Raw genomic sequence first — 10,465 nt, 5'->3', positions numbered from 1 at the left:
TGCATAATCTTTTTGGTTAATCTGTATTATAGTATTTTTTACTTTATATTGGATGATAAATATATTATGATATCCTTGGATCTGTGCAATAGAAATTGGATCATGATGAGATTATAATAATAACACTAACTCGTCTATAAACATAAACTCTGAATATTCCCGAACATAGGTTACTAGAGAGGGGCACCAAGATAGCCGAATAAACTAGTGTGATATATACCCGTCCATATAATAGAGGTAGTTAGTCTCATAGCTACTTATGTGGGGATATTAGGGATATAGTACAAGTACTTATTGGAGAATGAGTTCACTGAATGATTTATTTATAGAATGTTAATTGGTTAATAATACCTCATCGTCAGATAGTGATTCTGTAATCCTAGTTGTGTGTTTGGTCCTTAGACTTGAGACACCACTCTATTTGAGTACTTCATTCTTTGATATTGGACTTATATGTCTGGAAGTTCTAGATCTAGCATAGTCATTCATCGGGAGTGATAGCCAACCTTACGAAGATAATTGGGTGTCAATAAAGGATCATCCTCTTTTGTTATCATCAGAGGAATATCTCATATACTCTCACTCAAGTAAATCCCTAGTGATGATTGATCCAATTATGATGAATCTGATAAGTGTGAGATTCATATTGAGAGGGAAGGAGTTCTCTAGGAGAATCCGATTAGAGTGAGACTTAGATAGATTTTATATGGACTTAATAGCACCATGCTTGGTATACGATCTTTGGGATATTATATAGATGAGGGACTGTAAATACATGGTAACCAAGGGCATACAGATCTAATGGATTAGATCCCCTTGTACTATTTAGGGACTAGGCATAGTGGCCTAGTACGTCCATAGTTGATGAGTTGAGTGAATTATTATAGGGATAATAATTCACTGAGTCAAAATGAGTTTTAACAGGAGCAACTCACGATCAGCTTAATATTAAGCCTAGAGGGTCACATACATATGGTAGACAACACAACAAGTAGAGGATTAGATATGAGATATCCAATAAGCCCCTATTTCATTAGTTCCATTATATGAAGCCTAATAGGGCTTAGAGTGGTTATTGGATGGGGATACAATATCCATTAAGCCAGGATAATTGGATGGAGATCCAGTACCCATTAAGGTAGGATCCATTAGAGTAAGTAAAGAGGGCTCTCTATATATAAGGCTCTGATACCAAATAATAAGACCATAGTATCAGAGCCCTTCTTTCTTTTACGATAAAACCTTAGGGTTCTATCATTTGGTAACAGAACATTTTATGATAAGACTTTAGGGTCTTATCATTTGGTATCAAAGCCTTATCATTTAGTATCGGAACATTTTACGATAAGACTTTAGGGTTTTATCATTTGGTATTAGAGCCTTATCATTTGGTATCAGAGTCTTAACATTTGGTATCAGAGCCTTATCATTTAGTATCAGAGCCTTATCATTTGGTATCAAAGCCCTTCTTTCTGTTACGATGAAACCTTAGGGTTCTATCAGTCTGGAGGTTTCATATATAGTACAATCGGTCATCGGGAGTGGTAGCCAACCTTATGAGGACTATTGAGCATTGATAGAGGATCATCCACTCTTGGTATCATGAGAAGAATATCCTATGTGTTCTTACTCAGACAAATCCCTTGCTAGGGTCATTCAGATTGAGAGAGAAAGAGTTCTCTAAGAAAATCTGATTAGAGTGAGACTCGAGTAGAAACCGTATGGGTCTGACGGTACCATGCCCTGTATACAGTCTTTGGGATATTAGATGGATGAGGGACTATAGGTACATGGTAACTGAGGATAGATAAATCTAATAGATTAGATTCCCTGATAAGACCCTAAAGTCCTATCGTAAAAGAAATGAAAGAAATTATAAAGCTTTGATACCAAATGATAGAACCCTAAGATTTTATCATAAAAGAAATAGAAGAAAAGGGGATGATCACTTCGAGGGGATCGGCCTCCTCAGGTTTGGTCATAACACTAAAATAACATTTCATTAATTGATTACTTCATTGATTTATACCTTTATGATCGGAGTCCACATTCTTAGCTTTCGGTACCTCTCCAATTGGTTCAATCATCAGAAGTTGCCCTTGTTTACATCGGTGCTCTATACTCCACTTTTCATCATAGTACAAACCCTTCGCTGATCTTTCTTTGAGTTCTTCTTGGGTTAGTCTGCGAGTGATAGGATTTTGACTGGGAGTAGATAGGGTGGGCTACTTGCTGCTCACCTGTTTATTAACACCTCTATTCCGACGGTATTCCATGCTGATTTTTTCCTCATGCAGGCATGCAAATGAAATCGCAACTATCATGATGCGGGGTTAATGAGCCTTAACTTCATACTAAATCTCTGGATTAAGCCCTTCAATAAATATACCCAAACGTTGTCGTTTCGACCAATCTCTAGCTTGATTTGATAATCTTTCAAACCTGCTCTAATATTCCAACACTGTAGAAGTCTGATGAATTTTAACGAGCTATCCATCAACATTCTCATATTCTGATGGGCCAAAGCGAACAAGAATCCCTCTTTTGAACTACTCCCATGAAGGAACTCCGTGGAAAGTTTCATACCAATCGTACCAATGGATTGCATCTCCATCGAGCTGGATTGAGGCCACTTCTACCTTGGATTCTTTTGGGGTTCTATGAAAATGAAAAAAATTTCCTGCCCTAGAGATCCAACTAGTCGGATCCCCGTCTTCCCACCTCGGAAATTCCACCTTCATGTATGAGTAGTTTGTGTCACAGTTTTGGGGCCCTTTTCTTGTATTTCTAGAACTATGCAACGTAGAACTTGAGCTTCCATCTTATTGAAACTTGCTAAAGTGCTCCAACAAGTTCTTTTTGAAATCATAAAGGGTTTCTTATAGTCGATTCTCAATTCTGGTTTCCAACGCTTCCATTAGCCGATTCTCAATTTTGGTTTCCAACGCTTCCATTTGTGCTTTCATTGAGTTATTAGCAGCCATTATGTACGACTGCAAATATGTAATCTCAACTCCTATTTTTGATGTCGGTCAAGGGCATTAATCACTGCCCTACTCGGTGCTGCTATTGTGATGCAATCGGTGGTAGCACTATTAGAATGAAGGGTTGCTGCGAGGATTCGGGGATGTAGCTATGTTCGCTGCATGGGAGGCAGCGATGCTTGCTATGGTCGCTGCGTGGAGGGATCGTTGCTATTGAGGGCTGGGAGGCAGCGATGGTGGTGCAGCTGGGGGCAGCATCGCCAAGGGCTTGTCGCTGTGGTGGTTGCAACGGCGCGAATGGAAGGCTGTGTTGCTCTGTCTCTACCGCACTACGGAAGGAGGCGCTAGTGACACCGAGGAAGGCAGCGTTGCTTTGTCTCTACAGCACTACGGAAGGAAGGAGGCACTGGTGACACTGAGGGATCATGTGCGGTTGAGGACACGATAGTGCCGTTGAAGTGGCTGAGGTTGAAAAGATGCCGTTGAAGTGGCTGAGGTTGAAAAGATGAGTCGGTGCGTGCATTGTCAAGGTTGAAGCGGCCGCACAAGAGCTTGTTGCGTGTGCTGTTGGAGGGCGGCTGCGGTAGCATTGCCGGGGTTGAGGTTGTAGTGGAAAATAGGAATCGATGGTGGCAGGCTGGGCGGCGAGTGGCGTGGTCGCTAGTTGGGCAGCAGCGGCGATGGTGGTGGCAACCGGCGTTCGCAGCAGCAAGAGGATTGTCCTGTTTCGGTCACCAAGGGAGTAGAGCAAGGGGGAGCGGCGGCGGTCCTTCTCGCTCGAGCCAGGGGGAGCGGTGGCTGGAAGGAGAGTAGCGGTCATCGCACGGTGGCTGGCAGCGGTGGTGGGTCGGCTGGAAGGCGACGGCGCTCGAGGGGAAGATAAGTGGTGGTGGTGTAGCTGAAAACAAGGGCAGCGGAGGCGAGTTGCCCTGTTTCGGTCACCACGAGGAGGGAGGCAACCGACGGCTGCGGCTGCGACCCGGGGGGGGTGGGGCACGATGGCAGAGCGGTTAGGGCAACGTCGATGATGGTGTCAATGACGAAGGGGTGGTCCGCTAGCTGGGAAACGGCGCCGGCGGTCCTTCTTGCTCGAGCGAGATGGGGAAGCGAGGAGAAGCGGTCACTGGTAGGGGGGGCAGTGGCGGCGGTGGTTGATCGGCCGGGAAGCAGCACCGATTGTGGAGAAGGAGAGGTTGGTGGCTGGGGGGCAGCGACGATGGTTGCTGGCCGGAGAGCAGTGGCGGCAGGTGGGCTAGCCGGAAGCAGGGGCATGGCTGCAGCTTGGGAAGCAAGGGTGTGGCTGTGGGGCTTTTTTTTTTTTTTTTTTTTGAGATGATGAATTGCAACAAGAACGCCGAGGATCACTGCTCTGACACCAATTGATAAGACCTTAAAGTCTTATTGTAAAATGCTCTGATACAAAATGGTAAGACCCTAAGGTCTTATCGTGAAAGAAAGGAGAGAAAAGGGAATAATAATGATCGTCTCGAAGTGATCAAGGAGGTCGATCTCCTCGAAGCGATCAAGGAGGTTGATCCCCTCGAAGCAATTATTATCATTCCTTTTTCTCTCCTTTCTTCCACGATAAGACCTTAGGGTCTTACCATTCCCCTATATCATCTAGGGGCTGTGACGTAGTGGCCTAGTACGTCCGTAATCGATGAATCGAGTGAATTATTATGGAGATAATAATTCAGTAAGCCAGAAGGAGTTCTGACAGGTATGACTCATGGCCAGCTCGATATTGAGCTTAGAGGGTCACACACATATAATAGGCATTGCGATGAGTAGAGGTTCGGATATAAGATATCCGCCGGAGCCCCTGAATAATTGGATCCTATGGATGAGATCCAATAAGAGCCAATGAGAGATTATTAGATAGAGATCCACTAATCTATGAGGTTTAGATAGTTGGATGAAGATCCAATACCCAATAGGGTAGGATTCATTAGGGTTAAGTTGATAGGGGACCTCTAGAAATAGGAGGGAACTAATGGTTCATAGGCTAGAGCCTTTTTGGGTTGCCTCTCCTATTCTCCTCCCCTTTTCCTCCTCAGATAACAAGCTTAGAGTTTTAAGAAGTATTGTCGCAACCCTACTATGTGAATCATCAATAGAGAGGAGGGTGTTTGACCTCCTTTACCCTCTCCTAGAGATTTACAAGGATTCAGGGATATACGATCTCTCTAGGTAATGTTGAATCTTGGATTTTGATGATGAAACCAATCGATATATATTTATGTTTTAATCTGCATTTTGAATGATACAGGATGCTTCAATCAGGATGAGACAATTAAAGCAGGAAAAATCATGTTGTGCTAGAGGATAACATATCAGAATATTGGACATCGAGCCGGAGGAACGGTCGACGTATCGACAGAAGGCTTCGGGCCATGGATTCAGGCATCGAGCCAAAAAGAGCGGATATTGCGCCAAGGATATCGGAGTTGTGAAGTCAACTGGCCGATTAGGTAATAGGCCGCAAGAGAGGACGATGCGCCGAAGAATCGGACGAAGCGTCGAGGGACCAATGACATGTTGGACAACTTGATTAATGCTTAGTATTAATTATCTAGATCGAAGTATATTTTACATGTGTAGGATTAACTATGATAGCAAGGCATGAAGCAAAATGAAGTCCCAGAGTCAAGATCGAGATCACATTGGGAGTTCGAGAGTTCGTCGGAAGTCTGGACGTTCGTCGGAAGTTATGGAGGAACCAGTTGAGAAGTCTCGAAGCTTGCCAGAGAAGCTCATCGAAACTCACCAAGAAGACCATCGTGAAGTCCAGGAACTTGCCGGGAGTCCGCTAGAGTATTGTCGAGGGTTCGTCAGAAGTTCGCCGGAAGCTCGCTAGAAGAATAGACATAGGGATTTGTTTAGCTTAGCAAATGTCTTAGGATTTCGTAGTTAGCATGTAATTGGGCTTGGATTTGGGCCAACCCAATTAGAGGCCAGCTAGGCCTATACAAGAATTATGTTGGGCCCAATAAGAGGTCCAAACAATGCCCCAAGAAGTCTTACCGTCATGGCATAGTCTTCGAGACTATATCAGGAAGTGGTACTGCCAGTCTGGGCGATGGTACCGCCCAGCATTGCATCCCAAGCGGTGGTACCACCCAGCGCAGTGTCAGTGTTAGATTGACACTAGGCGGTGGTACCGCTCAACGCAGGCGGTGGTACCGCCCGTGCCCGGGGAACCCGGGATGAGAAAGTTTTAGGCTCCAAGTTTGAATCAACTTGAAGCCTATAAATACCCCTCTCATCCCTGGTTAAAACACACAAGCACAGAGAGTTTAAAGAGGAAAAAAATGTTGTTGTAATCTCTTATGAGAATCCTCCTCTTTGAGTCTAAGTGTTAGATTAGTTTGAAAGGAGTGTAAAGGTTGTCTCCTAAACCTGGTAAAAGGAGAAGAGGGGTGTAAGAAGGAGGTTGATCTTCACCTAGTAAAGGAAGATCGTTAGTGGATGCTAGTGACCTCGACGGAAGAGGAATCAGTAGAGTGGATGTAGGTCATAATGACCGAACCACTATAAAATTGGCGTGCTCTCTAGTTTGCATTTACTTATTGCTATTTACCTTACTACAAACCTCCATACCTGCTTTACTTCCTCATTACTATTGCTCCATACCTTTATGAACATGCTTTCAAGTTAAGCACTTTCGAGTTTGGTTTTTATTGTATGAAAGATTTTTCGAAACCGATATTTTTATCCGCTGCACTAATTCACCCCCCCACTTAGTGTCGACCCTGATCCTAACAGGTAAGACAATCTTTTATATATACAGTTTTAAGTTTTGTGAGTTTTGCGCACCAATCTTCGTAGAACGACGAATACATCTTTGGGAAATTGAGGATTTTGTTTTTATGTTCTTCCGTTGTGTATGTGATCTCGCTCCTAGATTTCCCAACAATGACAAGTATGACTCACAGCTAGCTCGATATTGGGCCTAGAGGGTCACATATATTTGGCAGGTGTTACGACGAGCAAAGGTTCGGATATGAGATATCCACTAGAGCCCCTATCTTATTGGATATCCAATAAGCCCTTGAATTATTAGATCTTATGTATAAGATCCAATAAGAGCCCATGAGAGATTATTTGGTAGAGATCTACTAATCCAAAAAGTTTAGGCAGTTGGATAGAGATCTAGTACCCAATATGATAGGATCCATTATGGTTAAATTGATAGGGACCTCTATAAATCGAAGGGAACCAAAGGGGCATAGGCTACCCTTTTTAGCTATTACCTCTTATTCTCCTGCCTTCCTCTCCTCCTCAGCCGACAGTCCTAGTTTGAGGCATGTGGATAGTAAGATTGGCCAGCCCATTCTTGATCATGTGATGTGTATGGAGAGGAAGATCGTATGGTGATTTGAGGAGTATCTTCGTCACATCTACCATGTAAATCACTGTTAGAGAGGAGGATAGTTGACCTCCTTCATCCACTCGTATAGATAAGAGATTTTATAAGGATATACGATCTCTCTAAGTAACAAATCTCTCTTGACACGCATTGTTTCAATTTTGCATTTTGTTTTACATATCAATCTTCGGACGACGATGATAACCTTTTTCTTTTGAAAAATCTAAGATTTTTATTTTTTTTATTCTTCTACTATGCATGTGATGCTCTGTCCAGATTTCCCAACAATATGATCTCCTTAGTAATAAATCTCACTTGATATGTGTGGTTTTCAATTTTCGTATTTTGTGTACCAATTGTTGTATAATGACAAAATATTTTTTGAGAAATCTGAGTTTTTAGCTTTTTTTGTTATTCCACTATACATATAATGCTTTATCTAAATTTCCTAATAGTAGTATCAGAATCACATTGATTCACGTAACGATTAATTTTTAAATTGTGTTGATGAATCGCGTAGAATTATTTTATACATGATTGTTATAATTTTTTATCGTATCTTTCATATCTGGATAAACACCTCTTTTTTTATTAAAAAATATTTTAGATAGGCTTTTGATGTCAAAATTATTAACACAAAAGTGGAAAAAAAGACAACTATTGTTGCCTTTTAGGTCGGCCAAGCTGCTTGCACGCATGTGTTCTCTCAATGCTTTAAACTGGAAAGAGATTGTTAATAGTGAAATAGAATCCATAATTAATAATCACACATGGATTTTCAATTACTTACCTCCTAATAATAAACACCTAGGTGATAAATGAATTTTCAAGGAGAATATTAGAATTGATGGTACAATTAAAAATATACAAAGTGTTGCTCAAGGTTTTCGGCAAAAACCTAAAATTGATTATTTTCACACATATGCACCTATAATTTAAATTACTAGCATCTAATACTTACTTGCTTTTACTTCCATCTATAAACTTCTTGCTTTTACTTCCATAAACTTCTTATTCATCGAATGGATATGAAGATTACTTTTCAACATGGAGAGGTAAAAGAAAAGATATACATGAATCAACCCAAAGGATTTGTAATACTTGGACAAGAAGAGAAAGTATGCAAGCTAATCCGATCATTGTATGGACTCAAGCAAACCCCTAAGTAATGACAAAATATTTTGATTTTGTAATTCTATCTTTTGAATTTCAAATCAATGAGTATGATATCTATCTATATTGTAAAAGGATAAAGAATAAATCTATCTTTCTTTGTTCTATGTTGATGATATCTTAATTCTTGCTTCGAATTTGGATTTGATTTTAAAGATTAAATTATTCTTATCTCATCACTTTGGTATGAAAAATCTTGATGAAGCTGATATCATCTTATGAATGAATATCCAAAAATCTTTTAATTTTATATCATTATCTCAATCTCATTATATTAAAAAATTAATTAAATTTTTTTAATATTCTGATTATTTATCCATCTCCACTCCTTATGATCTAAATGTTTATCATGAGAAAAATAATGACAATCCTATAAATCAAGAAAGATACTCTCAAATCATCATATCTCTTTTCCATCTATCGAATAAAACTAGACCTGATATTTCTTATGCAATATCCAAATTTAATAGATATACTAGTATCCAAAGTTTAGCTCATTAGAATCCTCTTGAATGAGTTTTTAGATACCTTAAGAATAATTCAGATTATGAACTTAACTTTATAAGATATCTTTCAGTTCTTGAATGTTACAAGGATGCCAATTGGATTTCTAATTCTTTATATATTAAATATATTTGGATATATATTTCTTCTTGATGGAAGTGTTATATCTTGGCAATCAACTAAATAAAATATTATTGCCAAAAGCATTATGGAAGCTGAGCTTATAGCACTTGACACAATTTGTACTGAAAAATAAAAGACTTAAGAATATAATTTATACTCTATTGATGATCTCAAACCTTACTCCTCATGTTTCTATTCATTATCATTATAAAGTTGTAATAGATTTTTATAAAAAAATTATACATACTAAACTGAGTAGACACATAAAGATTAGATAAAATTATATTAGATGGCTAAATTCTCATTCTATTATTTTTTATGTTTTATATTAAAATTGATAATAAGCTAATTGACTATCTTACTAAAGGCTTAAATAGGACTAAGGTCCTAATGTCATTGAGGAGGATGAGTGTTTAACCTAAAATAAGCCTTCCAACAGTGGGAACCCGACCTCTATAATAGGCGATCGATTGAAAGAGATTCAATATGGTAATAACAAGCTGATTGATTAGCTAAGGAGCACAATAGTTAGAACTTCGGTGCATATAGATATTGAGTTTATCTCCAATCCCATCCCTATGGTAATTAGCGCTTATATGTAGAAGTATAGAAAGAGCATAGCTCTAAAAAAAATCCGAGGTGGTATTTTTTGTGAGATACGACTCTACATATTCTTGATAAGAGTTCTCCTATATGAGAGAATCCATAGACGATCGTGGCTAGAGATCTAGGCAACCCTTAGAATCTCTTATGAATAATCAAGATACTCATGTATGATCATTACTATACAACACACGAAGACGTATTCTATACTATGTATAAGTTAGTTGCAGTCTAGGTCAAAGAAACGTAGTTCAAAGACCTAATTTATTCCGTATCTTTCATATGGTATTTTACTAATTGAGTTTTAGTTTTTGAAAAGATACATCATTGACTACATAATACATTTACCAGCAATATTTATTTTTTAATAATTTTATTTTTAAAATTATTTATTTATTTGAATGGGAATTTTTTTTAAAGGGATTATTAAAGCTTGAAGAGGAAAAAACTCAAATTCCCCTTCACTGTTGAAGGATTTTAGTCTCACATCAATGAGAGACTTTTCTCTCAACTCTTTTACTCTCCCCCAAAATATTTTTTTTAAAAGATTAATTGGCAAAGTTGGGCCAAGCCACATGACACTTATTATTAACTATAAATAAATCACTTTCAACTAACATTGTATGTCAAAAAATATACTAAAATTTTCTCTCAGAGGAATACGTTTAGGACAATGCTTATATGTCTTAGGTTTTTATTTTAATTTTTT

The sequence above is a fragment of the Musa acuminata genome, chromosome BXJ3-6 (assembly GCF_036884655.1).
Source record: "Musa acuminata AAA Group cultivar baxijiao chromosome BXJ3-6, Cavendish_Baxijiao_AAA, whole genome shotgun sequence".
In the NCBI taxonomy this organism is placed as follows: Eukaryota; Viridiplantae; Streptophyta; class Magnoliopsida; order Zingiberales; family Musaceae; genus Musa; species Musa acuminata.
The sequence above is the reverse complement of the archived record's forward strand: the minus strand, read 5'-3'. Positions refer to the sequence as shown.